This window comes from Chrysochloris asiatica, unplaced genomic scaffold, assembly GCF_000296735.1.
Source record: "Chrysochloris asiatica unplaced genomic scaffold, ChrAsi1.0 scaffold00070, whole genome shotgun sequence".
NCBI classification, from domain to species: Eukaryota; Metazoa; Chordata; class Mammalia; order Afrosoricida; family Chrysochloridae; genus Chrysochloris; species Chrysochloris asiatica.
Genome location: NW_006408588.1, coordinates 1,732,886 through 1,738,439, shown reverse-complemented (window position 1 = coordinate 1,738,439; position 5,554 = coordinate 1,732,886). Strand labels below are relative to the sequence as shown.

At 36.2% G+C, this 5,554-nt stretch overlaps 1 pseudogene; it reads left to right on the top strand.

Moving 5' to 3' along the window:
- The first annotated feature begins 375 nt into the window (after positions 1–375).
- LOC102841604 lies at positions 376–969 on the top strand (annotated as a pseudogene).
- Positions 970–5,554: the final 4,585 nt, after the last annotated feature.

Here is a 5,554-nt window from a genome sequence, read left to right as displayed (position 1 = left end):
AAACACTTGTCTTCATGTAGAAATTATGTATAGACTAAAATGTTGTTATTCAAACAGAACAAGGGGATACCGCATGGTTTAAAATCAGGAAAATGTGTGTCCTAGTTGTATGCTTTCACCATACTTTTTCAATGCTTATGCTGAGGAAGTGATCTGAGAAACTGGACTATATGAAGAAGGACTTGGCAAACGGATTGGAGAAAGATTCAGTTAACAGCCTGTAATAATACCCCAATGACACAACCTTGCTTCCTGACAGTGAAGAGGGTTTGAAGCACTTACGAATGAAGATCAAAGAATATAGTCTTTAGATGGATTACCATTAATATTAAGAAAATAAAAGTTCTCATAATTGCCTTTCTTTTCCGCGCTGCGGCCGCAGCCATGAGTATGCTCAGGCTTCTAGAGAGGCTTGTCTCCAGCGTTCTGCGCTGTGACAAGAAGAAGGTTTGGTTGGACTCCGTCCAATGAAATCGCCAATGCCAACTCCCGTCAGCAAAACCAGAAACTGATCAAAGATGGCCTTATCATCCGCAAGCCTGTTACTGTCCATTCTGGGGCTTGATGCCGAAAAAATACCTTAGCCCGCCGGAAGGGAAGGCATATGGGCATCGGTAAGCGGAAAGGTACTGCCAATGCTAGAATGCCCGGAGAAGGTGACCTGAATGAGGAGGTTGAGAATTCTGCGCCGGCTGCTCAGAAGATACCGCGAATCTAAGAAGATTGACCACCACATATATCACAGCCTATACCTGAAAGTAAAGGGAAATGTGTTTCAGAACAAGTGGATTCTCATGGAACACATCCACAAGCTGAAGGCAGACAAGGCCCACAAGAAGATCCTTGCTGACCAGGCTGAGGCCTGCAGGTCTAAGGCCAAGGAAGCACGCAGGCGCCGTGAGGAACGGCTCCAGGCGAAGAAAGAAGAGATCATCAAGACTGTCCAAGGAGGAAGAGACCAAGAAATAAAGCTGCCTCGCTCTTGTCTGTATATAGTGGCCTGGGCAATTACATAGATCAGTAATTCAATAAAACAAGCCTTTGTTTGCCTGTCCAAAATAATAATAATAATAATAATAATAATAATAGTTCCCACAATTGGACCAATAAGCAAAATCATGATAGAGAAAAGTTTGAAGTTGTCAAAGATTTCGTTTTACTTATATTTACAATCAAACCCATGGAAACAGCAGTCAGGAAATTAAAGGTTGCATTACATTGGGAAAATCTACTATAAAAGACCTTTTCAAAGCATTAAAAAACGAAGATACCAGTTTAAGGACTAAGGTGTACCGGACCCAAACAAGGGCATTTTCAATATCCTCATATGCATGAGAAATCTGGGCAATTATTAAGGTAAATTGAATTGGGAATTTGAAATATTGTGTTAACAAAGAGTAGTGAAAGTACCATGGACTGTGAAAACTATAAATAAATCTGTTTGAACATGTTATCGGGAGGGACCAGTTCCTCTAGAAAGACCTAATACTTTGTAATTTGGAGGGTTCGCAAAAAGAGAAAAACCCTCAATGGGGGTATTGATACAGCAGTTACAATAATGGACTCAAACAAAGCAAAGACTATGAGGATGGTGCCAGACCAGACAGTGTTTTTTTTTTTTTTTTCTGTTGCACATATGATTGTTATAATTTGGAGCTGACTTAGAACCTAACAACAGATGTAGTGAATGTCAAGTTGTATATTTCTTAGTGTATCTACAGACATTCATGGCTAAATTCAATTAAACTCTTTACATCTACTTACCTTTCATTTTGGCCTCTGAAACAAATTAAAAAAAAAAAAGAGTGAAAATTAAATTGTATTAATTAAATAAGAAATCAGATCTTTTTATGTGTGGTTTCCTTGAGCACATAGTTAAAATCATAAAACCTGTCAGTCACAATTTAAAGTTATATTTTTAAAAGCCACTTCATTTCTAATTAAATCTATCAGATAACAGAATCCAGCTGTTTATGTTTTGTGCTAGTTTGTTTGGATGTCATCCAAAAGGTGAAGTTGGTGAGTTTACAATCTCCCAACCAACAGCATATTGGAACAGCATGGTGCGACAGCAACAATTTGAAGTGTGCTTGTTTGTTTTGCTTTTATCAAACATGAACATCTTTTTCATTGCACAGGGGATCTCTTAGGATGTAGAAGGACAGTGATAGTTTACATTCCCAGGTCTCCTTCCTTCCTTCCTATACCCCACCTTCAGACATCCCCCAAACCTCTTCCTTCCATCAGGTCCTCATTGGTCTCAGTGGTGAAAACAATAGGGCTGTTCATAAGAAGCTACTCACTGCAGCAGCTCTGCTAGCAAGCTTTATGGTGTCTATGTGCGCTTAACTAAGTACCCAGGGAACATAAGACTAGACCTTGTCAGAATGCTTATTAAGGAGGCTGGGAATGGATTTTAAAAGAACTGAGAAAAATACTTTTGAGTTTTGCCTGTTTCATAACACAGTTCCTCTGGGCACCCATTACAAAAGGCTTAAGGCGAGGCAAGTACTAGGCTACATTTAGGTAGAAAGGCAACACTGTATATAGTGATGAAGTGCTTTTAACATTTCACAGCTTAACATAATAGGGTTCTAATAGGCAGTTTCTGTCAAGAAGTCATTTCAGTCAAGAGTCATATCAAAGAACTTGGTTTTACTTATGTCTCTATTTCAAGGGTAGGTTTTATTTCAAACGCTGTCCCTGGGGATAAAGATTAATAACTCAATGAAATATTGGCAAACCATCTGCCAAACTATGGTGATTATTGTTACATAGATTTTATAAAATATACACACACTTTTTTTATACACATATATTGTGTTCTTATTTATCTATATTAAAGGTATGTCTTCTAGTACTAAACAACTGGTGAAGGGGAATATTAACACTATTACTGAAGCTTTGTTTAAATTATTTGAAAACGTAAATGACTTGATCATAAGATGTGTAGATTTAAATTAGGTATGTGTTAAATATATGATTTATATTCTGTCAACATAAAATTGTTCTTATACATTTGTCCACATTAAAGGAAAACTGAAGGGCAGAAGATTCAGGGTAGAAATGGAAATATTAAGAAATTGGGGATATTATTTCAAATTTTGACACAAGCAAGGTGTGTGTCCTTGAATATTTTCATTTAATTTCCTGCATCTTTTAATGATTGCTCATGTGTAAAATGAAATCCAAATATTGCATAGAGGTTGGTGAGTTGTGAATCAACTACTAAATATGTCTTCTATAAACATAAAGATTTTCACCCATTTAAAAAAAGAAAACCACTAAGTGCCACACTTAATAAAATTTGTATTTACTATTCCATTTCTCCCAAGCAAATAAAAAGATGTCAGATAAAACAGTCATCTGATAACACTCTCCACAAGTCTTATTCCCCCTAATACAAAGTTGTGCATTTTTAAAATGTATGTGAATGATGTTTTACTTTGCACATTGAGACATTTTATTTTGCATCTGGAGAAGCTAAGATACCCAGGAGGTCTCATAACTTCTAAGCTTTGCAGTAGAACAAAGGGGTTGATATTTCTAGAAGTCAGATAGTAGACTTACTAAGAGTATTTGATTAAATGCAATGATATGGCTAAGAGTTCTTTAAGAAAAGTTCCTTGTGCTCTCAAAGAGATTATTCATTATTTATTTAGTTTTCAAAAATTGTTTCTTTTAAAAGTTGGAAAATATAGAAGACATTTTCAGCATAAAATCAATAAATTGCACATATTCATTATTAATATATAATACATTATTTATTTACCATGTGATCAAATATGACAGATCTGTTTTGAATGCCTGCTACATACATATCACCATAATAAATCCTGCAAAAGATGAAATAATTGCCTAGCCTTATTTTTAAGAGAGCTAGAATATCCAGTCATGTAGAAAACAAATTATGACATAAGAAGTAGAAAGATAATAATTACGATTTAATAAAGTGATTTATCTCAGTAATTATTTGAATTCTCCAGGAAACAGGATTTATTTTCAGACTACGTGTATCTTAGAGCGTATAAAACACTGTATCATCCAAAAAGACATGGAGTCAAGTCAGAACTCCCTTCTCTTACTTGTGTGCTGTGTGACCTCATTCAAATTACTAATCTCTCAGATACTGAAGTTCTTCAGATTTAAAAATTGAGTAAAAATCTGTACTATTTATTAAAAATGATAATAACTCACTTTTTTTACTGAATTCATGAAAAAAAAAAATGAATCCTATAGATAAGCAATGGACTGTGAACTACAGGTCAGCAGTTCAAACCATCAACCTCTCCGCAGGAAGAAGATGAGGCTTTCTACTCCTGCAAAGATTTAAAGCCTCAGAAACTTTATACAGAATTGCTAGGAGTCCAAACTGACTCCGTAGCACTTAGTAACAACAACAGTAGATTCAAAAAAGAGGAGCCCAAAATGAAACTGGTTTTTATCTTAAAGAATTGTTGCCACTATGTATAACAGCAAGTAAAAAGAAAAGATAAGGAAACTACATAAAGAAAAAACAGCCTCTGAATGTAAGCAGCAGCTTGTTCATAACTGCCCAAACTGGAAGAAACAAAGATATCCATCAGTAGGAAGATAGATAAGCCGACCTTACATCCTTGCAATGGAATATTATTAAATGATCAAAATAAATAAGTTAACAAACCATTAAAATATATGAAGAATATTACAAAATTATTGCTGAGTAACAAGAGAGCCCTGGCGGTGAAGTGAGTTTCATGTTGGGCTTCTAACTACAAGGTTGGTAGTTTGTATCCACCAGACGCTTCTCAGGAGAAACGAGGCTTTCTGCTCCCGTAAAAGATTCACAGCCTCAGACATCCCTTTACAGAGCTGCTAAGAATCAGAACTGACTCTATGGCATACAGCAGCAGCCACGGCAGTAGAAGCTGATTGGGAATAAAATAGTCTGAAAAGGCTCCATGCTATATATATGATCTCAATTATATGAAATTCTGGGAAAGGCAAAATTATGTTGTCCATAAATGCTGTCAAGTCAGTCCCAACTCATAGCTACCCCATATCGGATTTCAGAAGTTGGAAATCTTCAAGCGAGCAGAAACCCTCTTCTCACTCCTGAGGAAAAACTTGTGGGCTCAAATAGCTGACCTTGTGGTTAGCAGTCCAGTACTTATCATACATACAGAGACACCACACTTCTAGGCAGTAATTGCCAAAAGCACTGAGGCAGGAAGCAAGGGTTGAATGGGTAAAGTCCTGGATGTGTGTAGGGGGCGGGGCGGGGGGTATGTGCTATGCTGTGACACTATTCTGTATGATAATGTAATGGTGAATAATTGATGCTATGCATTTGTCAGAACGCATACAATTTTGCTGCATATAGAATGAATCGTAATGCAAATTTTAAAAACATTGAAGACTTTGAAATATTCTAGGATGGAATGCAGACTGTGATCAAACTCATAGTAAATTGCAAATACATAAAACGCATGATACAAGTTCAATTTTGTATTTGTAAGACTAAAGGCAAAGGAAACTGAACGTAAAACTACACTTCAGCTGATAAAAATTTTCC